The sequence below is a fragment of the Stegostoma tigrinum genome, chromosome 15, assembly GCF_030684315.1.
Source record: "Stegostoma tigrinum isolate sSteTig4 chromosome 15, sSteTig4.hap1, whole genome shotgun sequence".
NCBI lineage: Eukaryota > Metazoa > Chordata > Chondrichthyes > Orectolobiformes > Stegostomatidae > Stegostoma > Stegostoma tigrinum.
The window spans coordinates 61,135,115-61,161,474 of record NC_081368.1 but is presented as its reverse complement, the minus strand read 5'-3'; the positions used below and the strand labels follow the sequence as shown (position 1 = coordinate 61,161,474).

Here is a 26,360-nt window from a genome sequence, read left to right as displayed (position 1 = left end):
CTGATTGCTACATTTATTTAGGATTTCTGCTATTCTTTTGCTGAGAAAGACGCAGGGGTTTGGGAAAAGTCCTGTGGAAATTATGGGTTTAGAAGGAGTACCTTAAATGGGCCAGATGACCTTCCTCACTTACTTTTCTGACTTAATCCTTTTTCTTTGTGCTTCCCTTTTAGCTTTAGGGTTGACCAGGGTTTGAAGTCCATCTTCTTGAGCAAGAAATGTTAAATAAAAAGCGAACAAAGTGTGGAGCTGGATGAACACAGCAGGCCAAGCAGCATCTCGTGAGCACAAAAGCTGACGTTTCGGGCCTAGACCCTTCATCAGAGAGGGGGATGGGGAGAGAGAACTGGAATAAATAGGGAGAGAGAGGGAGGCTGACCGAAGATGGAGAGAAAACAGGATAGGTAGAGAGGAGAGTATAGGTGAGGAGGTAGTGAGGGGATTGGTCAGTCCAGGGAAGATGGACAGGTCAAGGAGGCGGGATGAAGTGGTAGGTAGGAAATGGAGGTGCGGCATGAGGTGGGAGGAAGGGATGGGTGAGAGGAAGAAAAGGTTAGGGAGGCAGAGACAGGCCGGGCTGGTTTGGGATGCAGTAGGGGAAGGGGAGATTTTGAAGCTTGTGAAGTCCACATTGACTCTCCCTCCCATTCTTTAGATGACATGTCCATCATGGGCCTCCTGCAGTGCCACAATGATACTACACGAAGGTTGCAGGAACAGCAACTCATATTCCGCCTGGGAACCCTGCAGCCCAATGGAATCAATGTGGACTTCACCAGCTTCAAAATCTGCCCTTCCCCCACCGCATCCCAAAACCAGCCCAGTTCGTCCCCTCCACCCACTGCACCACACAACCAGCCCAGCTCTTCCTCTCCTCCCACTGCATCCCGTTCACCGTCATGCTGCCTCACTCTTCTTTGTCCCTGGGAATGAGAGACGAAGGCAGCAACAAGTTGGAGGTTGGAGTGGGGTGGCAGGGTGGGGAGAGTGGGAAGTTACTACTGGGGTAGGAAGCGAGGTACCCGCAAGCAGGTGACCAGGGAGGTCACAGTAAGGCTGCAAGCAGGGGATGGTGAGTGGGAGAGCAGGGAAGTGAGGCACCCACCATACTTGGATTGAAGTGCTATCATGCACAATGTCTGTCGTAGTCATGTGCCCTCTACCATATGCTATCTGCAGACATCTGAATCTTCACTTCAGTAAAGTTCTACTGTTGGACACAGTGCTGTGTTGTAGACATCAAACAAACTAAGTCCAGTGTTGGTGGGTGAACAGCACCCCGGATGGTGTTGCAAGTGGAGTGACAGTGGTATGGGATGTTGGACATCAATACTACCATGCATGTGGAAATGGGCACAGTTGGCATGAGCTTCCAGCTGTACACATGCATACATTGATGTTAGGGGTGCCAATACCCTCTGCAGTATGATGACTTGAGATACATACTGGAAGGATTTTCACTGGCCATTTTGATTGTGGATTGGGATCAGTCTTGCAACTGAACTACAACTGCCCAAACATTAATATGGTAATCTGCAGTATGGATAGCTATGTACTGTATTATTTGGTGTGTGCTTAAAATGTCGAGATGATTGACTGGTAAAAGAATTGAAGCTTAATCCAGAGCCTGTGTTTGAGAGAGATAATACAAGTCAGCTGCCAAATCCATAGTGAATTTGAGAACTACTGACTCTCTGCTTGCTTGGGAAAATATAACTGCTTGTTAAAAGCTGAAATATGGGTACAATAACTTGCTCTTACCTGAAATACAGAGCCCTGATCTAACGATTAAACAGAGGTAGATTCTCATAAGGGTCAAGGTAGAGGGCCTCATGTTATCTTCAATTCATTCAGCGAATAAACTTAATAAGCTAGCTCCCTTTGTCCAATCTGAACTTCTAACCGAATTTATTTTACTTTTTTTCCTTTATTCATTCATGGGATGACGGCTTTGCTTCTAGGCAGCATTTATTGGCTATCCCTTAATACCCAGGGGGCTATTAAGAGTCAACCACATTGCTTTGTGTTTGGAGTCACTTGTATGACAGATCAGGTAAGGATGGCAATTTCATTCCCACAAAGACATTAGTGAAGCAGTTGAGTTCTTCCCCTCAATAATGGATTCATTGTTATCACTAGATTCTTAATTCCAGATGTTTTTTCCCCATTGAAATCAAATTCTACCATCAGCCACGGCAGGATTTTAACCCAGAACATTATCTTGGTCTCTGGATTAACAGTCAGCATTAATACCACTAGGCCATTGCTTCCCCCAATTACTGACAGTGAAGAGAGTGATTTTGCATTTGACAAGAGCTTTTCATACCTTCAAAACATTGCCAAATAATTCATAACCAACAAATTATGTTATGCCATGGTTGCTAAAGTAGCTTGCTTAAGTGAATTGAGGTAACACATGATATAGTGAAATACTTAGTAATGATATCTAAATAGTGTCCCCAAAGGATTTAACAAATGCAGTCTTCCTCTTGTTGCTGCATTTTGGACTTTCTTCAAATGAAACGGATCAGATTGCCCTTGGTAAGCAGTGCAATCATGAGATTGGTCTTTCAGATAGAGGTGTTACACATAAGATAACTGAGCCTATCTGTGGTGCAATCTGAGCTTCAGTGGCATTAGGTACTGAATAAACATAAAATTGGTGGTTTGGTCCACAGCAAACTCCTGATCTTCTTTGCAAGAACACATTTTTGCAAGAAGAGGCCAGATGAAGTTTTGGGTCTTGACACTGCAGTTAACTGTGAGGTTACAGTTTATAAACTCATCATTTTTGGAGCTGTTTCTCCATTCCCCAATCTACCAGTTTACCATATGCACCATATCTCATTTCTAATCACCATTGGAAAACTACTTTTTAACATTTTAATAATGCCCTCCTTAACAAGGAAGGACATTATATTGACTAAGTTTTGCTCAATGATTTTTATACAGTAGACAGATCACTTCACAGCAGCCATTTCGAGTTCCCGTAAAACTTGAGTTTGAAAGACCACAACTTAAAAATGAATCAATACAACTCAATACAAATGCGTAGGTCTAAAGGGACAACACTTCAGTTCTCTGTTGGTAACTAAATGTGAGTGCACTTGTAAGTCTCTTGAATGTCCTTCTGTCCTGATAGTTCTCATTTCAGGCAACAAGTGAACACAGTAGACAGCGTATCATATACGGGTACTGTAGCACTACTATTTAATGTAGATTCTTCAAGTTTGGAAATTAAAAACAATGATGATCCTTTTTAAACGAAGTCGTTCAGTGCTTTTGTAACTGTGTGTTGTGGTGTGTGGAGGAAGTTGAGTCATTTCTGTAACCTTCCACATCATGTTTGTCTGCAATCTACCTAAATGGTCACCTGTGTTGGTAAGTGCAACATCACATGCAAACCATTAGAAGAGTTTGTCTTTTGCAAAGCCAACAGTGCTTTTTTTCAAAAAGAGTATAAAACAGTTTTCCCAGAGAACAGTTAGTTTGATCTCTGTTGATTTCCATAAGCAATTACAGTAACTGGAGCCCACAGAGTTAATTAGTTGCTGCTGAGGTCAATCAGAAAGGTTGCTTCAGTATATAGGAATTTCCAAGGGAAGAGAATTTCCAGCTTCAATGCACTTCTCTTATTCTTTGAGAAAGTGATATATTTGAATGGGCCTCCTGAGCACAATGCTGAGATTCTTTCAAGATATTTTAATGACACCCCATACTATATTGTAGGATAAGCGGTTAAATCTGACTGTGTCAGGCTTATTAGCAGATAATTTACATCATCACAGGAAGTGATGTAGTGTCACAGGATCTTGCTGCCTCTTGGCAGGATGAAGCTTCAGCAAGATGCTTCTTAAGAAAAAAAGTTAGGCTTTCCTTAAGTCAGTAGATTTTGCAAATATCCTTTAGCATCACAAAAAACAAAGAATATGAACAAGCATGTATTAAATTATGTTGGGATTGAACAATATATTTTCAGGGCCTGTATGTTCAAACATGCAGTCTCATGGATAATGGTTCCAGATGTATAGTCCAGTAGGTTGAGCTTCTGACTTTGGATGTGCTGTTTTGGTTTATTGGAGATAGCATGTCCTGTACAGAGAGTGACCGGTGCACGAGCCTTGTGAAGATGAAATCCCACCTTCACATTGAGAATATCCTCCATCGTGTTGTGTGGCACTATCACTGTGCTAAATGTGGCAGACTTCAAACAAATCTAGCAACTCAAGACTGGGCATCAACGGCTCGTCAATGATTGTGTCATCAGCGTAAACTCGTCCAAGTATTTCCGGTGATTTTATCCAACTGGATTTTCTCCAGCCTTATTTTTGTTTCATTATATATCCCATCATTTTTCTCCAGCATTTTCTTGATTAAGAAGTGTTGACATTTTAAAGGAAACTATTTTAATGCCTTTTGATTGTCCTGTGTGGCTCGCAGTAGTCTCCAGAAGCTGCATCTTTCATTCTCCCCAGGCAGACCAGTGCCATGGGCACATCATGCTGGCTTCATAAAATTGTTAGCCCTGTTTGTTTCTCAGAATGAGTCAGCGCTATCAACTGAAAGCCTGCCTGTTGGACCAGTGCTGGGCCTGTAAAGAGGAACGGGCTGTGCTGGATAGTAATTGTGGAAGAGTTTGGTATTCCAAAACCCAATGTCATGATGATTAAACAGCTTGCGTTAACTTCTCCTTTTAAGGGCCCAGTTCTCTGATGTGGTCGCTTTGTCTCATGTGCTTGCCTTCAGTATCAAATGAATGTTCCACTGCTTTCATGAAAGTGTAGGTAATTGCTTAAAACTTCTTCCATTAGTGTTACCCAGCTCAAATAGAGTTTGCTAAGCAGCTTTAAAATAATTTATGATAATAAGGTGTAGAGCTGGATGAACACAGCAGGCCAAGCAGCATCAGGGTAGCAGGAAAGTTGATGTTTCGGGTCTGGAACCTTCTTCAGAAAATTACACAAAATAATTTATCATTGATTTATGAAAAATATATAAGGTACATTTTTCTAAACTCTTGAGGGAGGTGAAGAGACTAGAAAAACTGGAAGTTTTTTGGACGAGAAAGCGTTAATATATACAACTGTGGCGTTTACAATTATTTGAGCTTTTAATAGCGAGTAAGCAGAAACTGTTTCCATTGGGTTGGATGTTCAGTAATTGGAAGAACTAGATTTGAGATAAGAAGCCAGGTGGAGGAAATTAGAAACGAGATATTTACACAGCAAGTTATATTAATCTAGAATGCACTGCCTTAAAGTGTGAGGAAAGCAAATTCAGAAGTAAGTTGCAAATGACATGTCAATCATTCTTCAAAAGTTTGAAAGATGTGGAGTTTTGTTGGGTAGTGAGAGCCTGCTTTTGAAGAGCTAACAACAACCAGTTAGGGCTCTGTCTGTGCTGTGTGTTTCTGTGGTTTAAGCTAAAGTTCTGTCTTCACCTGGCCAGAGGATAGTTGGCAATGTGCATCCATAATCACATAAGCCTAACAGTGTGGATGGCTAGTTGGCCTATCAAGTCCACAAAGACCCTCCGAAGAGTATCCCAACATTCCCCACGGCTCATCCACCTAACCTGTACATCTTTGAACTGTGGGGGGAGTCCAGAGCACGTGGAGGAAACCCACGCAGACGTGGGGAGAATGTGTAAACTCCACACAGAGTTTGGAATCAAGCCTGGGTCCCTGGCACTGGTGAGGCAGCAGTGCGAACCACTGAGCCACTGTGCCATCCATGATAATGTACAGTATCTTGAATATACACCCATCCCCACCTCTGGCATTGGATTACAATGATTTAGGTGATGGCCCATACCACCACCTTTGATATGCTGTTGAATTATGTACAGCTGTGCATTTGTTAAGTGCTTTGGGATTTTTCTCTGATTTAAGTGTTATCTAAATGCAAATGATTATCCTCCACTTGGACATCTGTTAGCAGATGCTTTAAAGTATTAGTGACAGGCATTGTTGTTGTGCTCCTCCTCCCATTTAGTACAACACAAACAAATTGCATGTCAAATCCATTCACCCATTTTAGCATTGTTTTAAAGTTTCAATTGACCGAATGTCGACAGCTCTTTGGGACAGAGATAGTAGGAACTGCAGATGCTGGAGGTTTTTTTTCTGAAGAATGGCCTAGGTCCGAAACGTCGGCTTTCTTGCTCCTCTGATGCTGCTTGGCCTGCTGTGTTCATCCAGCTCCACATCTTGTTATCTCAGCTATTTGGGACAGAATCCCAGATTTCCACCCTTCTTTGTTGGAAGGAGTACTTTCTGAAATCTTTTCTGAATGGTCTAGCTCTGAAACTGTAACTGCTTGCTCTTGGCTTTCAGTCAACTCATTAATGAGATCCCAAGATAACAAAATGTGAGGCTGGATGAACACAGCAGGCCAAGCAGCATCTCAGAAGCACAAAAGTTGACGTTTCGGGCCTAGACCCTTCATCAGATGGATCACTCTGCGACCTTTGAGTCTGAAGGAAGTATCTCGCGATACTGTTTGGGAATGGGTTGAGAGGAGGTTGAACCGACAAAATTTTTCAGAGTCCTGTGACTATATGTAAATGAACCGAAAGATAATTCATGGACAGTATTCAATATGTTCATATTTTCGTAATTTAATGGTGCCCTTAATCTCTCGGCATCTTTACCAGCTGCTTAGTGCATGCAGTCACCAATGCTTTGTCTTCTGTTGCTTGCTGCTGAGGTAAAATATTGTTTTGAAGTTCACTCCAGTCCGATCTAATTGGGTCAGTGGTTCCGCAGTGGGCTTTTGTTAAAAATCGAGGGAATCCCGTCGAATCAGTTGCTTTCTCCCTCAAGATTGTGTGGATCGTGGGTTCCTTGTCTCTGGAGATGTGAAGGAAGTGGGACCATGTTTTCCTGGCCAGGGCTTCAGGCTTGTTCAAAAACAAGATTCCATAATCAGGCGTGTTCATTCTGCCAAATATCTGTGGGAGACACTTCAAAAAGGTTGGCACTCCTGGAGGTCTGAGAGAAAGATAATATTACTTAAGAGCATTTCATGCAAGAATGAATGAGAGATTTCGGGGAATTGGAGCTGACTGTTGGCATTTGGGGGTGACAGCAAGGCAGTGAAAGTAGGAATGGGAGCTGACAGTCGGTGGGGAAGCAGCTATGAGGTGCAAGGGAGGTGTCATTAATGGGGACAGTTCAAGGAATGTGGGGAGGTATCAGGCAGATACAGAGGTAGTGGGGCAATGTGAGGAGGCGGGGAACGGTCAGTCCAGGTTGGCGGTGTGATGCGCGCGGAACACAGATTTGGATCTTATCCTGAGGCTAAAATCGAATGCTCGTGGTGATGTTAGGAAGATAAGGATCCTGGCTGTCAGTTCAAGCCTCCCAAAACTTGAATGAAAACAATGAGAATCTCAAAACAAATTATTTTTCCCCCTGTCCTTTTTTCTCTTTCACACTCTTTTCTCTTTTTCTTCCTCTTCCTGGAGATGCCAACTGGTCTGTTTTGAGAGTGGGAGCAATTCTCGTTACCTTCAATGCAGTTGTCCTTCATTAAAGAGTCTGGATTATCAGTGCTGGGATATACTTAGTTGCACATCCCTGTCCTCACCTATAGCTCTCTGTCAGCACCGTCTAACAGGAATCACTGACTAATGCTGAGGGACACAGCTACCTTGATGGTAGCAGCTACCTTTTCTGAAGAAGGGTCTAGACCTGAAACGTCAGCCTTCCTCCTCCTCTGATGCTGCTCGGATTGCTGTGTTCATCCAGCTCTACACCTTGTTATCTCTACCTTGTTGATAGACCCCTTTTTCTCTCCCTCCAGTACTCCTTGGAGACAAAAGTTCAATAATTCTGTTGTTGACGAGAGCATTTCTTTAAGCCCAAGGTAATCTTATGTATCTATCTATTTGGTCTAAGCAGAAGAGTCTTTTTGAGTTAGCAATATGAAGTTTATTGCATCACTGCAACTACTTACAGATAACATGAATATGGCTACTCCTATGGGATCTCTGTAGTTCCAGGCTGTATCCAATTAGCCCCACTTTGCTGTTACCAAGTCCCTGTGTCATTATCACAGTGGGTGGTGTTACTACACTCAAAGTTTTAACCCTTTCAGACCCAAATACAACAAATCTTTGTTTCTGAAATGTAACCCTGCGTAATCATCAAACTCAGTATGAGCTGGAATTGTACCTGCGACCTTGCACCCATACATGGATGAATGATGTGGGATTCTTGTTATCAGTAGATCCTATTTTCGTATTGTTCTCCAAAATAAAGTATATTAAGCACTTTGAGAAATGAGCAAATCTCATTGGTTGCTAATTTTTTACTTGAGATCTTGAAAACAAAACAAATTACACAGTTTGTGCTATGGAACTTGTTCACAGAGTTGAAGCTGGAACTCTGTGTCACTGCCTATGAAGCTGGTGGAAGCAGAGGCGATCAGGAAACCCAAAAGGATTGGGGATATGAAGGAAATAAACTTGCAGGACTGAGAATTGAACAGAGGCGTGGTGGGGGTGTGCGAGTGATTGAGTTGCTCCATTGAGAGCCATGACAGACTCAATGGGCTGAATGGCTTCCTGTCTGCTGTAAGTGGCTGTGCTTCTCTGGTTTTATGTTAGGTCACCAGCCTAGACCTTCCACGCATCTTCGGATGGCTGCATATTCAGCCAGCAGCTGCTGCATTTTTCTTCTCTTCTGAGCCCTGTGACTCTCCTCATATGAGAAGTGAGCTCCCTTCACCGAGAAGTCATGCCAGTTCGGAAAGCTGGAAATGTGCAGTTTCAATCTCCTGAGTAGACCCAGTATTCCTGCGTGCAGACTACGTGACACTTGCACCTTAACTCTGCCATTAGTGTACAATTTTTAAATGACCAAGAAGCTCCTTGTATTTTTTTTCCCTGTAAAGAACCTGACCCTACAACCATTTCCACAAGCCTCATTTCCAACTGGGTCAGCCACGATGGCCGTAGGACATTGAAAGCTGGTAATGTCCCCTTGCCCAGCATTCATGTAATTGCAGTGGAATTGCATTGGTGCCTTTTTGGCATATATCCACAACAGGGCTATGTTTTCAGCTGGTCTGTGCACAGTAGTGGCGATCCACTGTGGAAGGTCTTGCTCAGCGATGCACGCTGCTGCATAATTTGCCGCTTCCTGCTCATTTTTGCTAACCAAAGGTAGATTATTGAGAACCTAGGTGTATTAAAACCGAGGACTGGCCCATGTCTCCTCAAGTGCTGATTGATAGTCTGTGATAGTGATCTCCCAGGGACTTGACAGAATCTCAATCCTTAAATGTGTAACTGAGGAAAACTTCTGTACTGTAACTGCTGCTTCAGGTTTGAATTGGGCAGCTTCCAGAGCAGAGGAAATTGAAGCTGGAGTTTTGTTCCAGTGTTTGACTGATTCTCAGACTACAGGTCTTGCAAACTGGTGTGGGCTTTGTCAGTGTTATCACGGAAAGTTCTTGCATATTCTTCCTCCCTCGTTTGCTTTATCTGCAGAATTTCTATAACAACTACGCAGCTGACACGACCTGGCTGTTTCCCCTCTCAGGAAATGAGTTGCTTTGTGGTCGAGGGATGGCGTAAGAAAATGTTATGTTAGAACATTGGAGGAGAAATTCAAGCCATTCTCCTGCTTTCTCATGAAAGGAAAATCCAAAATTGAAGCTAAATACTAATGTGACAACAAGCGGGTAATATGTTCAGATGATGTTGATTCGAGAGGTAGATTCTGCCCAGGATACCGGGGATAGTTCCTTCAATTTGTAATAATACAGTGATTCTTTTACATCGATCTGAGAATGGAAACAGGCTTGGTTTAATGTCACACCTGAAAAATGGCATCTGTGGCAGTGCGGCTATCCCTCCGTACTGCATTGGAGCATTGCCTTTTTTCTTTGTGTTTCCTTCCTTGAGATAGACAGAACATTGGCAGAACTCTTAAGTCAGTCATATTTTCTACTTAAGCCCATTCCAGTTTGGACTTCTGTACAGGAATCGCATGAATTCTGGCCTAAGATTGTTCCACCCCAGTGAGAGGCTCAAATTCCTTTCTGGCATACTGCTTAACATGTCTCTCTCAAGTATCAATGATTTACTTAAAATGGGTTGTACAATAGTTTGGTAGAAGCCCATTGGTGGGAGCTAGCAGCACGTGTACAGGATCGTTAATTCCAGCTCTTGTCTTCTTTCTGTGATACTGTTCCAGATCTAATTTTAAATATGTAAAGAATAACAACCTCCAATGGATGCAAATTTTGTTGCCTCTTCCTCTGGCCCATGCCACACACCATTACTTTGTTGAAAGGTTGGGCCTAGCAACCTTGCCCATTCTCACAGAAACTTATGATACTGTTGTATGGTACCTTGGCAAGCTTTGGGGTGCAAGCTAGTTTTCACCCTAGCTTGTTGCCTTAAAAGAGAAAAGCACACTATGGATTGTTTTGCCATGGTTTCAGACTTTGTCAACAGGATCAAATTTGCATGAAGCACGAGATGAAGTCCAATCATGTATTGAGGAATGTATTGCCTAAAGTGAAAATCAGTTTAAATGAAGATGACATATTTTTCAGGCCTTGTGTGCAGCCTTTTAAAAGGCTGCTGTAAAATCTGAGGTGGGGTTCAAGTCAAAGCAGTAAATATGCATGATTCAATTGCTTATCTAGAGGATTAAGTGGATGAACAGTTGCTCATCACTCTGATCCCTGCTGTGTTTCATTTATGAGTGGCTCTATTGAGAACTTGTGTAATTTTTCTGTAAGGTACTTTTGTGTATTTCAACACCCACTATGTGGCAATTCGTCTTCACAGATTAAAATTTACAGGACAGGTTCCTGCACAGCAGCTGCCTTCATTCTTAGCCTCCCACTTTGTTTGAATTACTTTTAAACTTTGACACCGCGGTCAGAAATTTTGAGTCTTCAGCCTAAGCACAGTGGCCCTGCCTCTGACCTGAGAACAAAGAGTGCTCCGCCCGCACTCCTGTTCACACATCTACAGTTTGAGCAGAGTGGCAGTAATATCACACCCGAACCTGGAAGGAGACTGTTTAGATATAGCAAGACCTGCAGATGCTAGAAGTCAGTGTCAACACAGTGTGGAGCTGGAGGAACACAGCAAGTCTGGCAGCATCAGAGGAGCAGGCAAGTTGGATGAAGGGTCCTGACCCGAAACAGAAGATGGTTTGAATCTGTGCTAGATCTCATTGCCACCACAAATAGGCCATTTTTTAAAATTTCCAATTTGCTTTATGGGGCCTCTTTGAAAAATGTAAATGTACTGTTGAAATGAGTTCTCAACTGTAAGCTTACTCAAGGTTCTTTGCTACTTCCCCTACTTGTAACCTCTTAATGTCCTAACTGGCATGGTGAAACCGAGCGCACGACTGCTGATGCGTAGTCTGAGACCCTTTGGATTCTTAACCAAAACAAAAAGGAATATTCTTAAATAATATAGAATACTCGTAAGACAACATCTAGAGTGCTCTCTACATTATTCATTACCATTTTTAAGGAAGGATGTAAATGCATTGGAAAAATCTGGGAGTAGGTTTACCAGACTAATACTTGGAATTGGTGGGTTGTCTGATGTGGAAGTGTTGGAGAGACTCTCTGCTGGAGTATAGAAGAGTAAGAATCAATGTTATGGAAACATATAAAATCTTGAGCAGTCATGACAGGTTGGATGTGGTTTGTTGGAGAATCTAGATCTAGAGGTCACTGTTTAATAATCAGAGTCATCCGTTGAAAACAGAGATGATTTTTTTACCCCCACCCCCGATATAGAAAACAGCCCTAGCCAATTGGGCCTCTCCCTTTAGCTCTAACCCTCCAACCCTGGAACATTCTTGTAAATCTTTTCTGAACCCTTTTTAGTTTCACGAATAGTTTCTCTTGCTGAAAAGTTGGTTGAAGCAGTGTCCTAGAACACAGAAGGAATAGAGTATTGTAAAGCATCAGGGGTGAATGGTTATCGGATTAGGTGGGAATGTGAATTTGAGGTTCCAATCTGATTCGGCACGACCTTATTCAGTGATGAAGCAGGCTGTAGGAGCTGAATGGGACAAAGCTATTCCTTGTTCATATGAATGAAATGCACTTTCCAAAACCAAATCTAGTTTCTCCTCTTCAAAATATATAACAGCGCAGGACATCTTTGCATTGATATTGTGCCTTTGATATGGTAAAACCTTCCGAAGATCGACTATCACAAAAAAACGGCAAGAGTCCTAAATCTTTGCCAAAGAGGTAATTCTATAAGGAAGCTCCTTAAACGAAGGAAAGCAAGGTGGATAGTTTAAAGGAAGGAAATTTAGAGCCTGGGGCCTTGACAGCAATAGCTGCCAACACTGGGAAAAAGAAAATGGGCACAGTCACTGAGTGCTCAGTGGGTTGGCTCTAGAAGGTCCCAGAGATTGGAAGAGCTAAGGTCATGGAGGGATTTAACCCATTTAGGATACCATTCTGTTCCACTCTACTCCCCAATGTGTGAGATTCTATTTTTCACATTTGCATCAGATTGTCAACAAGGTTTCTCCAGTGAGGTCAGGAATTATTTGTGAACACATAAAGGAGCATGTGGAATGTTCATTGGATGAAGGAAAATGTAAGTGTTTTTCATTCCTAGCTCATTTATTATGGCTCAGATGGTAAATGTAATTTAATTACATGAAACTAGGGAGGCCCCTGTTTTAATCTCCAGCTGTCTCAAGTTAGACTATTTCAATAGAACAGGAATAGAAGTACTCACCTTCGTGTCTCTGGTCTACACAGGTTCAGCTGGAATCCCCTCTGTTTGCGGTCTATTGATTTGAACTTGCATGAAAATTCAGAAGATGAAAGTCATGGTTCAGCTGCTTTTGGAGTATGGCATGCGCGTCTGGTCACCTTGTTAGAGGAAGAATGTCGTGAAACTAGAAAGTGTTCAGAAAAGATTTACAACAATATTGCCAGGGTTGGAGGGTTTGACCTATAGGGAGAGTCTGAATAGGCTGGGCTATTTTCCCTGGAATGCCAGAGGCTAAAGAGTGATCTTATAGAAGTTTATAACCTCATAGGGCCATGAATAGGGTAAATAGGCAAGGTCTTTTCCCAGGCTGGAGGAGTTCAAAACGAGAGGGTATAGATTTATGGTGACAGGGGAAAGATATAAAGCTGCCAGACGAAGCGGTACGATTACAACATTTAAAAGGCATTTGGATGGGTATATGATTAGGGAGAGTTTAGATGGAGATGGGCCAGATGCTGGCAAATGGCAAGGACGAGTTGGACAAAGGGGTCTGTTTCCATGCTGTACATCTCTGTGAATCTATGACTCTATCTACAATCCCAGTAACAATCTTTTGAAGTGGTAAATAAAACAAAGAACAACGGGTGCTGGAAATCTGCAACTAAAACAGGCATTGCTGGTGAAATTCAGCAAGTCTGGCAGCATCTATGGAGAGAAAGCAGAGTTAAATTTTTTGGGCCCAATGACCCTCTTCAGAACGTTCTGATAGGCTGTAATTGGACTATCATTAACTTTGCTATAGATGCTGCAAGACCTGCTGAATTTCTCCAGCAATTTCTGTTTTTCTTTTCAAGTGTTGTGTGCTGAGGTAGTGTCACATACAAATCAATTTATCAGCCAGCTGCAAAATCCTTTCAAATTAAACTGACAAAATAATTGGCATGTAGTTCTGTGTCAAAAATGGCTTGTCCGTTCAGGTGAATATAAAGGCCATTCATTTCATTCATTGTGTTGTGTATTACCTAAAGGTGAATGTAGGCCTGTGGTCATAACCAAAACTTCAAGTGACAGCCAGTATCATATGCACGGACATTTAAAAACCTGGAAATGTGTGTTTTTCATATGATCACACACACCCTCCATGGTTGATTAAGTTACCAACATGGTCTCCTACATCATGTCTTTTGGTGCAGTACTAGCCCCTATAGAACGCTTGGGCGGCACAGTGGCTCAGTGATTAGCACTGCAGCCTCACAGCACCAGGGACCTGGGTTCGATTCCAGTGTCGGGCAACTGTCTGTGTGGAGTTTGCACATTCTCCCCGAGTCTGCATGGGTTTTCTCTGGGTGCTCCGGTTTCCTCCCACAGTCCAAAGATGTGCAGGCTAGGTGGATTGGCCATGCTAAATTGCCCGTAGTGTTCAGGGGTGTGTGGGTTATTGGGGGATGGGCCTGGGTGGGATGCTGCAAGGGGCGGTGTGGACTTGTTGGGCCGAAGGGCCTGTTTCCACACTGTAAGAAATCTAACCTGTAGGGAGTCTAATCTATGTCCAAACATAGAGCTAACGCATTCAGAGGGACTGAAAAGGGTCTAGGCCTGAAACGTCAGCCTTCCTGTTCCTCTGATGCTGCTTGGCGTGCTGTGTTCATCCAGCTGTACGCCTTGCTATCTTGAATATTGTCCAGCCGCTTTTCCTTGAGGCATGTGGGCAAGATAATGTAAGCTAGTAAGCTAGTGTGTTAACCAGTCCAAGATGTCTTGCTATCAAAGATTCTGATGAGGCTTCATAAACCATGAAACATTTTCCCTTTCTTTTTTCTCTCTTTCTTTCCCTTCCCACAGAAAGAAGCCACTTGACATGTTGAGCTTTTTTCTATTTATTAATGGAATGAGGATGCCGCTGGCTAGGTAGCATTTATTGCCCATCTCTAATTGCGCAGAGGGCAGTTCAGAGTTAACCAAATTGCTGTGGACCTGGAATCACATGTAGGCCAGACCAGGTAAGGATGGCAGCTTCCTTCCCTAAAGGGCATTAGTGAACCAGATGGGTTTTTCCGACCAACGACAATGAATTCATGTTCAACATTCCACATCCTTTACTGAATTCAAATTCCACCATCTGCCATGGCGGGATTTGAACCCGTGTCCCCAGAATGCTGTCTGGGTCTCTGGATGAACAGTCCAGGGATAAAACCACTGGCCCATCGCCTCCCACAAATTCTTGGGGTTTTGTGTGTTCGGCTTTTGAATTTGTTTTTAGCTGCTGTAATGAATTTTGAAAAATATTATCTCCTAATAATAGGTAGCTATCATTCGTATCAGTACCACTTACGGTTTTAATGTTCATTTTGTTATAAGCGGAAATATGGTGTTTACAAGTGAATGAAAGATCACACTGGGATGCAAGGAATTTTATGCAGTGATATGAATGATGTGATGACAAGACTGCATTCTCCTTTCGGATACATCATGACAAAGCTTAGTGTCAGCTTATAAGCATTGTGTTAATCATTTAGTTAGAAAAGATTATTCACTCAATCAAACTACCTCCTTTCAGACCAAGTACATGTTATTTGATCATCGACTCTTTTGGGACTCATTGGTCTGCCATGGAAACTGTCCCCCTACTCCAATTGTGAGATCAACAATTCTCCCTTGATTTGAAGAGAAACTGTAGTGCGCATAATGCTTCGGTCTATTTGTACTTAACATTCCATCATGTAATCACATTTGTGGCCATGTATGCATCCATCACTTCAATGGCAAACCACATTTACCTCTCAGTTTAGCTCCTTGAAATTGTACTCCGTTTGCTTTATATGTTAATCTGTAGCCTGCATTAGGTGACCCTGTTCTCTCATAGAAATATAGAAAATAGGAGCAGGGCTAGGTCATGTGGCCCTTCAACCCTGCGCCAGCATTCAATATGATCATGGCTGATCATACAATTGCAGTATCCCACTCCCGCTTCTCTCCATATCCTCTTGATCCCTTTAGACACAAGGGCTGCCTATTGAATACGCTAACAAACTGGCCCCAACAGCTTTCAATGGTAGAAAATTCAATAGGTTCACGACTTTGAGTGCAGAAATTCATCCTCATCTCAGTCCTAAACGGTTTGCCCCTTATTCTTAGACTGTGACCCCTAGTTCTGGAATTCTCCAACATTGGCAACATTCTTCACGCATTTAGCCTGTACAGTCCCAGTAGGATTTTATACTTTTTGATGAAATTCCCTCTCATTCTTCTAAATTCCAGTGAGTACAAGCTCAGTCAATTCTATCCTTCTTCATATGTCAGTCCTGCCATCCTGGGAATCAGTCTGGTGAACCTTCACTGGACTCCCTCATCCTGGGTTGCCTTCCCTCTGTGTTGCTGCATATCCGGGTACATCCAGATCCACTTAAGCAAAGGCCTTGCATCAAACTGCTAGTTGGGAGTGACTTTTGTCAAAATTATCTGATCAGAACATGCATTTGCCTCTGTATTTCCTTTTGAATTTGATGTGTACCCAATGATTTATTTTCTAAATCTGCTGAGTGGGTTCTGATAGAACAACTGAGCAAAAGATTGTGTTCAAACAGCAGTTCATATAATTTTATAATCAACAGTTTCTTTAAACATATTTAAAATTCACATCCCTCGGTAAGTAAATGAGAAAGACATGAGCCAATCAAGCCTTTAGCAATTGAAATGAGAAAATTTGAGATCTGAACTGAGTTAACCGCTGTCAGCTAAGACATCGGTTGCAGCTCTACTCTTGATGATAAAGGTCAGCATTTATGTAGCACCTGTCATGACCTCAAGATCTCAAGGTGCTTCGTAACAGTAAAATAATGTTGAAGACAGGATTCCTTTGGTGTAGGATAATTTGGTAACCAATTTGGATACAGTAAGATTCCAGAAACAACAATGTGATGAGGTGTGTGTGTGTGTGTGTGTGTGTGTGTGTGTGTGTGTGTGTGTCTCTGTGTGTGTGTGTGTGTGGATGAGAGAGAGACAGATGTGTTGAGGGCTAAGAGCTAACTTATTTTGGAACATGTGTAGGGGAGGGTAAGAGTGAAGTTGGCTGTGATGCCCCCTTTGTACATCTGTACACATGCACACAAAAGGAGTAACAAAGTGTGGAGCTGGATGAACACAGCAGGCCAAGCAGCATCTCAGGAGCACAAACGCTGATGTTTCGGGCCTAGACCCTTCATCAGAGAGGGGGATGGGGAGAGGGAACTGGAATAAATAGGGACAGAGGGGGAGGCGGACCGAAGATGGAGAGAAAAGAAGATAGCTCGAGAGGAGAGTATAGGTGGGGAGGTAGGGAGGGGATAGGTCAGTCCAGGGAAGATGGACAGGTTAAGGAGGTGGGATGAGATGGTAGGTAGGAAATGGAGGTGCAGCTTGAGGTGGAAGGAAGGGATGGGTGAGAGGAAGAACAGGTTAGGGAAGCAGAGACAGGCTGGGCTGGTTTTGGGATGCAGTGGGGGGAGGGGAAGAACTGGGCTGGTTTTGGGATACAGTAGGGGAAGGGGAGATTTTGAAGCTTGTGAAGTCCACTTTGATACCATTGGGCTGCAGGGTTCCCAAGCAGAATATGAGTTTGTTGCGAACCGAGCAGAGGTGTTCTGCAAAGCGGTCCCCAAGCCTCCGCTTGGTTTCCCCAATATAGAGGAGGCACACCGGTTGCAATGGATACAATATACCACATTGGCAGATGTGCAGGTGAACATCTGTTTGATATGGAAGGTCATCCTGGGGCCTGGGATGGGGATGAGGGGGGAGGTGTGGGGGCAAGTGTAGCACTTCCTGCGGTTGCAGGGGAAGGTGCAGGGTGTGGTGTGGTGGGGTTGGAGGGGAGTGTGGAGTGGACAAGGGAGTCGCGGAGAGAGTGGTCTCTCAGGAAGGCAGACAAGGGTGGGGATGGAAAAACGTCTTGGGTGGTGGGGTCGGATTGTAGATGGCGGAAGTGTCAGAGGATAATATGTTGTATCTGGAGGTTGGTGAGGTGGTATGTGAGGACGAGGGGGATCCCCTGGGGGCGGTGGTGGCGGGGGCGGGGTGTGAGGGATGTGTTGCGGGAAATGCGGGAGACGTGGTCAAGGGCGTTCTCGACCGCTGCGGGGGGAAAGTTGCGGTCCTGGAAGAACGTGGACATCTGGGATGTGCGGGAGTGGAATGCCTCATCGTGGGAGCAGATGCGGCGGAGGCGGAGGAATTGGGAATAGGGGATGGAATTTTTGCAGGAGGGTGGGTGGGAGGAGGTGTAGTCTAGGTTGCTGTGGGAGTCAGTGGGTTTGAAATGGACATCAGTTTCTAGCTGGTTACCCGAGATGGAGACTGAGAGGTCCAGGAAGGTGAGGGATGTGTTGGAGATGGCCCAGGTGAACTGAGGTTGGGGTGCAGCCCAATGGTATCAACGTGGACTTCACAAGCTTCAAAATCTCCCCTTCCCCTACTGCATCCCAAAACCAGCCCAGTTCTTCCCCTCCCCTCACTGCATCCCAAAACCAGCCTAGCTCGTCCCCTTCCCCCACTGCATCCCAAAACCAGCCCAGCCTGTCTCTGCTTCCCTAGCCTGTTCTTCCTCTCACCCATCCCTTCCTCCCACCTCAAGCCGCACCTCCATTCCTACCTACCATCTTATCCCGCCTCCTTGACCTGTCCATCTTCCCTGGACTGTCCTATCCCCTCCCTACCTCCCCACCTATACTCTCCTCTCCAACTATCTTGTTTTCTCTCCGTCTTCGGTCCGCCTCCCCCTCTGTCCCTATTTATTCCAGTTCCCTCTCCCCATCCCCCTCTCTGATGAAAGGCCTAGCCCCGAAACATCAGCTTTTGTGCTCCTGAGATGCTGCTTGGCCTGCTGTGTTCATCCAGATTCCTACTGTTGGTTATCTTTACACTCTAGACTGGCTGTGTTTAACACTTGAGAGTGAATATGGGAACTGCAGATGCTAGAGAATCTGAGAGAACAAAGTGTGGAGCTGGATGGACACAGCCGGCCAAGCAGCATGTTAGGAGCACAAAAGCGGATGTTTCGGGCCTAGACCCTTCATCATTGAGTCCTCAAGAGGAAAATGTGTTTAAGTGTCTTCAGAACATTGCCTTTGCAATATTTCCTGATTTTCAGTCTGTTACTTATGTGTAGGAAGTCAGCACAACGACTAGTTAATCACCATATTATTGTGATTATAATAGGATGGATAAATATCAGAAATTGTTGATAAAGTGTGAAGCTGGATGAACACAGCAGGCCAAGCAGCATCTCAGGAGTGCTTCACACTTTGTTATCTTGTATGTTCTTGGCCTAGAATTCTATTTATCATGCAACCTTCTGAACTGGTTTCTCTTCACATTCTCCATCTGCCACAGAAACATTTGGTCTTTATACAGGAAATTACCCTGGGTGCAGTACAGTCAGTTTGAAACATTTTGCCTTCCACAAAGCTATTAATGAAACTCCCAGAAGCTGCAAACAGTTTTCATGACAAATCTAGCTGGAGGGTTAACACATGAGCATAGTCATTTGGGAGAGATCCCAGAGAGTTCTTGGTACTTATGGAAACTGTACTTTAGGCATCCAAACGATCTTTTTTGGAGAAATGAACTGAAGTTTGAATGGCAGATTAGAGAATATGTGATTATTGTATTCAAAAGAAAGATGTACTACTCATGTCAGCTGAGATTCAATATTTTTTTCTGTTATGATGTTCAGTGTGCAAATAAAAGCAGTTGCATTTTTTAAAAAAAGTATCTTTTATGATCACAAATCTTTCAAAGATACAGTGCTTTTAAGATCAGACATCTCATAGCACTTTGCAGTCAATAAGATACTTTGAAATGTAGTCATTGTTGTACTACAGAAAGCACAACAGCTAATTTGCACCTGATTAGTTCCCACAAACAACAGTGTAGTGCATGATGAGATCATTTGTTTTAAGTAATGATAATAAAGGAACTATTGATCAGTGCAGCAGGGATTGCGCCTGCTCTTCTTAAATTGCCATGGAAACCTTTACACCCACACGAGAGATCAGTCAGAGTCTCTCTTAATTCAGCGTCTCAACTGAAAACAGTGCAGAATTCCTTTACTGTACCTGAGTATCTGGTTAGACTTTTGTTTTCAGGAGACCTGAACCCACAAACGTCTGTTTCAGGAGTGACCAACTGAGCCACAGCTGCCAACTTAAATTGCTTTAACACCAGAGAACTACTTTTTGAAGTGCGGGACTGTTGTACAGAAAGGCCAGTGATAATTTGTGCACTGTAAGGGTTCACAACTGAAAGCAATACCGTACAAAAAGCAACAAGGTAAAATGCCACAAGAACACTCCTTAGCATTGTTGAGGAGTTCCAGCTGGGAGGTACACATGGTCAGGTGGTATCATGCGTTGTTTGAAAAATGATAAGCCCAGCAGTGCAATTATACAGTGCGCAAGTGTCAAGTTTTGGAATGGGACTTGAAGCTATGACCTCTAACCTGGGGAACAGTGTGATGCCACTGAGCCAAAATTGACACTCTGGAGGAAATAGTCGAGGGTTACATGCCTGATGGTCATGGATGTGCTGCTGTGGCTTGAAGAGAACGCAACATCCTTTGGCTCTGCACATCCCTGTAGCTTTGTCAAAACTTGAGTGAATTTTCTCTTAGAGATAGTAGGAACTGCAGATGCTGGAGAATCTAAGATAACAAGGTATAGGGCTGGATGAACACAGCAGACCAAACAGCATCAGAAAAGCAGGAAAGCTGACGTTTTGGGCCTAGAAAAAGGGTCTAGGTCTGAAACGCCAGCTTTCCTGCTCCTTTGATGCTGCTTGACCTGTGTTCGTCCACTTCTACACCTTGTTATCTCTGAATTCTCTCTTACACAGATTGACAAATCAGAAGATGATAAATGTTCTTTCACTGGGTCAAATATTCGTAGCAGCAGCTTTTTAAGGAAAAAATTACAGCCAGAATTTTCAGGGCCCCATCCAAAGCTCGCAGAAGGGCAGTCAGGGAAGTTTAAATGGATGGAAAGCAACAGTTTAGTTTCCTAATGACAGGATAGAGTTTTTGGAACCATTGGAATCTTTCAGCTGGGCCAGCTTTTCCAGTCTGGATGGTCAGGAACCTCTTAACATTCATATTCATTGTGAATACCCATTAGCATCCCAGCTTGGTAGAATTATATTCAACTGCACAATCTTGTTAGGCTGTTGTGTTTGATAGTCCTGTGGCATGCCCACCTTAGAGTGCTCGATCACATTGACAGAGGTGGGAAGTTTTGAATAGACAGTGATACCAACCCTTGCAGAGTACAGCAGATCATTCATCCTTTTGAGACGCTGGTGGCACGTTCTCGTGAGCTGTCCATGGGTGCTGATCTTGGCTGCTACCACTGTCCTGGTTGTATTTGTTATTAGGGATGGCATCTTATCACTATCCCTAGGAAAAATACTCCCTGTCTCTCCATGATAGTGTTCAGGAAAATCTCTTTGGGAGGCATCACCAAAGTGTGGCATTGCTGTTTACTGTGTATCTGACATCCTGGGAGGGGGGAGGTGCTGGTGGACAGGATGAGCAGAGGTTGAGTGATGCACTGAGTGCCTTTCATATATGGCGGATGGAAGTTGGAACTCAGAAATTCTGGTCGGAGAACAGAACTTGCCACTTGTCTGCTTGTAAAATTTGGTATTTTATATGCACATGAATGTGCAATGAGCTGAGTACCTAATTGTGCAAGAAAACCCAACCCATCCCTGCGCTGAAGAACTTCCCATTGCTACTGTTAGTCTACCCTTTGTCCCTAAAACTCTCTTTATGCAAAATCATGTAAGCTTTCGGCCATCTCAGAGCACAGTGAAAGTTTGTATCATCAATTGAATGATTTTGATAAACTTATGCCTCTTAGAATTTTCTTTTTCTCATTGTCATTCATGATTAGTGCCTTCTTTCTCCAAAAGCCATTTAGCATGAGACAGTGCTCTGATCTTTAGTCCAAAGGTCAACTGTAATCTCTTTATTGACTTATTGCAAACTCATTGATGGGTTAACAATACAATGTGGCCTTATTATTTCTTGACATTTGCGAATTTGGAAGTGAGGTTGCTGAAGCTGTCTGTTCTTATGAAGAGGTTTCTCTCCTATGTTTCAAGGCTTGTCGTCTTCTTTGTGCCAAGGGCCAAATTCTGATCAAAATCAGCTTCCAAGTAGCTTTGTATCTCAACCCTGAAATAGCCCATTCAGAGTGGTGCAAGGCCCCCGCCCATTTTACTTTATCTTACCACATCAGCATATCCGTCTACTTTTCACCTTGTACTTGTCTACCTTTCCATTAGAAGCATCACTGTAACCTTGCTTTTTGGTACTGAATTACCATTTCTTGAGGAAAGGTGTCACTTCCGAATTGCTTATTGGATTAATTTACGATTGTCTTCTTTCCAGTTAAATGTTGCAATTATAAGTAATACACAATAAAATGAAAACAGAAATTGCTGGAGAAACTCAGTAGGTATGTCAGCATCCACGGAGAGAGAAATAGAGTTAGTGTTTTGAGTCTGATTTTCAAAATACTGACTCTGTTCCTCTGTCTACAGATGTAGCCAGGTCTGTTGGGTTTCTCCAGCATTCTTTGTTTTCATGTCAAATTTTCACTATCTGCAGTATTTTGCTTTTATCTAAGTAATACCCTTGCCTTTAGTCCAAAATACTTAATTGTCTATAAGGTTCCATGAGATGTACTATGCAAATACACGACATATTTTAAATATAGTCGCTGCAATATGGGTTAATAGAAGAAATATTTGAGTTTTTAAGTACTTAATTTATATCGAATTTTCTTGTACTTGCTTTCAAAAATACATTTTAATCCAGAGGTAACGATCTCTTGTAGCATATGGAGTATCAGACACCAATCCTAGTGCTGGACATTAAATTCATCTTCTCTGTCCAGCATTCCCTTGGGATTGAGGATGATTCTGGTTTGATGGATTCTGAGATAGCTGAGAAGTCCAATGCATAATCTGCAGATTTTCCACAAGCAGGGAAGGCTTGGAATTTTTGGTAGATTGATTGTTTTGAAATTTACACCCCCTCTCAACTTCACCTCGGCCAGCTCCTAGTGATGTCACATGAAATATTTTGTGTTTTTCCTCACAAACTTTCCATATTTTGGCTGGACACAACCTAGAGACTCCCATACATTGGCAGGACTGTTTGACCACTTCATGGATGCTTTGAAGAAAATCCCTAACACGTTTCTGCTGTTCAGGTGAAAATTTCCTGTGACTAAGTTCTCATCAGAACATTGCTTCGGGAATCTAGTGTCTGGCCCGTGGATAATATTGTCCTGACATCAATGTTGCCTGTAAGGATTTGGATCAATATACATATGACATCGAAGGACTATTTGTGACACTTGTTTTTAAAGACTGTTGAGAGATTGCATTTTTTGAATTAAGTAACAACATTCATTGTAAGTGCTGTTTGTACAGTTGCTGGTTCAAGCAGTAGTGGGTGGTTTGCAAATAAGGTGGAGCCAATGGCAATATAAATAGAGATTTACTTGGCAGCAAGTGTCTGATTGGTCTGTGTGTTTAGTGACCAATTGTCAATGACAAAGACCTTCTACCTGGCAACATATATGTGATTGATTGGTTCCCAGGTTGCTGAACAAGCCATGAGATCTCTGCAAGCTCAGTCTCTGTTCTCTGCAGTAAAGCCTCTTTAAGCGTGAAGAAAACCAATTTGCAGTTCTTTCTTTGTAAGTTGCTGTAAGCTGTAACCTTTAACTAACAAATGAGAGATGTTTATATGTAAGAAACATTCAACCTGTGCCTCCTGAAAATTACTGGAAGCATCTGGAGAAAAAAGACATGCGACATTCTGGTCAGCACAAGAATAATCTCAGAAAACCCTGAGAACATAGACCACTGAACTGTTTTCCCATCTTTCTCTTCACGCATAATACCCATTTTTTTTGTGTTTGTGCCTATTGAGGGTGAGTTTATACGTAGGTTAGACTTTTAATCAGAGAATTTGTGCAAATGGTTCGTAATTGTTCACCTGTAGCGAGAATCTATTTATTTGTGATAAATGGAAATTCCTGTAAGTAAAGCAACCTGGTGTATATTTCCTGTAAACTTGGGTCTAAAAGTCAAATAAAATGGTGAATTCTGCACACTTTTCAAAATCTTTAACTTTAATGATGACCCTGGGGATAGCAGGGTTGATTTCCAGTGCCCTATCCCAGTGAGCTGTGACATTTATGTTTAATCATTATGCTGTGTAATAGTTTTGACCCTACAGCAGAAATTGCTACATTATAAGTCGCACAGATCGATCTGGTTTTCAGGAATTGCAATTCACACTGGAGACACAGATATATTGCTTAGCTGAAATTATGACGATTTATTGCGACGATCAGAACGGCAAAGCCGTGTTTAATTGTGTACACAGATACTTAAAGAACTGCCTACGAGTTGTAATCTGATCTCTCTCTGACAAGTCAGAACACAGCCTAGAGAAAGTTGATTGGTGTGTAAACTGGACAGTCCGGTTCCAACAGATCTGAATTTGGCTCTGATGTGAGACAACAGAATGCTTTCTGCATTGGCCTGCGCTGTCCTTGAACAAAAGAGAAAAGAGAGAGGTAAAATGGTTACTTAATTAGAACAAATGTTGCTGAGACCTCCATAATTTGTAGATAATAGTGATTTATGTCTCGGACATCATGACAGATTGACTCATTTAACTACTTACCTTGGGTAGATGCCAGCACTTTCAAGAAGTTCATTTTCAGATTGACTGTTACGTGTACCTTCATTGTCAAATGTTTTGTTTTCAAATTATAGCTTGTGGTTGGTGAATCATGGTAGTTTTATTGACGGCCATGTCTTTTTGCCTTTTATGAGATAGATTTGAAATCCAACACAAATTTAAAGGATCCTTTTTCAAATTACGATTAAGCTCTTGTCACTGTGTCCAAAAGTAGTGATTTGTTAATTGTCAATCTATAAATTCAAGTCAAGTTTTTAAAATTCCTTATTTACAATAAATCTATAAGGGTTTAGACCCAAGTGTCTGTCAGATTACTAAGTTATCGTTATTTGCACATACAACTGAATATGACTCAGGCAAATCAGTTTTTTCCCCACCGCTGATGCTGCCAGCCCTAATAAGCTTCTGCTGCATTCTTTGTGTTTGTTTCATGTTTCCAGTATCCACACTTTTGACTTTAATCAATTAAATGTTCTGTCTGATGGTCGCTGTAGTCATCCTGATTCTTCAGGCAATTGATCATCATGGCATGTGGCGTTGCATTCCTGTAGTGAGATGCACCACCCACCACTGTCTGTGTAAAGAACCTACCTCTGACATCTCCCCTACACTTTCCTCCAATCACCTTAAAATTATGCACCCTTGTAATAGTCATTTCCGCCCTGGGAAAAAAGTCTCTGCCTCGCATCACCTTGTACACCCCTATCAAGTCACCTCTCGTCCTTCTTCGCTCCAATGAGAAAAGCCCTAGCGCTCTCAACCATTTCTCATCAGACCTGCCCTCCAGTTCAGGCTGCATCCTGGTAAATCTCTGCACTCTCTCTAAAGTTTCCACAACATTCCTGTAATGAGGTGACCAGAACTGAACACAATAAACTTTCTCTTCAAGGACTGTATCGAACTGAGTTAGGACCTTTTCTATGTATTTGTAGAGAAGGTTTTATGAATCAAGCATACTTTGCAATTTTGAAAAATGTCAGGGACCGAGGTAGCTCAATTCAAACATTAGGTCAATATATCACATAAAACTGAACTGCAGTCTTCTGTATAAACAATTTATGGAAACCTGAAATGTTTTCAACGATCATCGTGTGTGAGTGAAGTGAATAATGTTTACATGGTCTAAGCAGGGATGTCGGCTGCATCCTTTAGAAATTTTTCAACTAGGATTACAATGAACCACACAGCAAGGATCGAGTGCATGTTAGAAAAACACAAGTTTCAGGATTCTCATCTTTGAGGTATTGAACTAAAAAAAAACGAAGAAATATTACACAGGACATCAGTTGGGATTAATTATCAGAGTTGGGATGTTACACGCAACTCTGTGCTCATTATCATGAAAATGATGGTTAAAGAGGACAGCATCAACAAAGCCACAGAAATACACCAGAAATGAAATGTGAAACATTCGCAGTTGAAACAGGGAAGTTTAAGGGAGATTCTGAAATCATTTTCAGAATTATGAAAAGGTTTTCAGGCAGTAAATAATGAAAGATTGGTTCCTATTATTGGTGATTCACAACCATTATTAGAAGAATAGAGGGGTAAGTTGGAGGACAACTTTTACAATTTAGGAGGCAATTGGAGTTGGAAGTGCCAGATCATAATTAGCTTTTGAGGCAGGGAATACAACCATTTAAAATCGGAACTGGGTCAATTTATCAAGAAAGGAACAAAACATTTGGGAAAGGGTAGGAAAAAAGGCTTACGGTATCCAGCCATAATTGAAGAATCCATACCAGCACAGAAGACCAGGCTATTTCAGTGTTGTAAACAAAATGGATTTGTTTTTGTTGTGTTGCTCAGCTCTTGAAAATAAGGTTAAAATGCCTGACTCTTTGTACAGAACAATACAGATTTGTATATGTTTCTAAAAAAA

The 26,360-nt window shown here is 42.5% G+C and overlaps 1 protein-coding gene across 9 annotated transcripts in view; it reads left to right on the top strand.

Moving 5' to 3' along the window:
• The window catches only part of elf1 (E74-like ETS transcription factor 1), a 263,652-nt gene that overhangs the window by 167,032 nt on the left and 70,260 nt on the right, over positions 1–26,360 (top strand). Inside the window, exon 1 of one of the 9 annotated variants that reach the window (XM_048544401.2) lies at positions 24,252–24,350. The exons of the other annotated variants lie outside the window; for them this stretch is intronic. The gene's annotated coding sequence lies outside the window, so the exon portion shown is untranslated. Of the gene's footprint in view, positions 1–24,251; positions 24,351–26,360 lie in introns of those variants that run through there. 9 annotated transcript variants of the gene reach the window in all.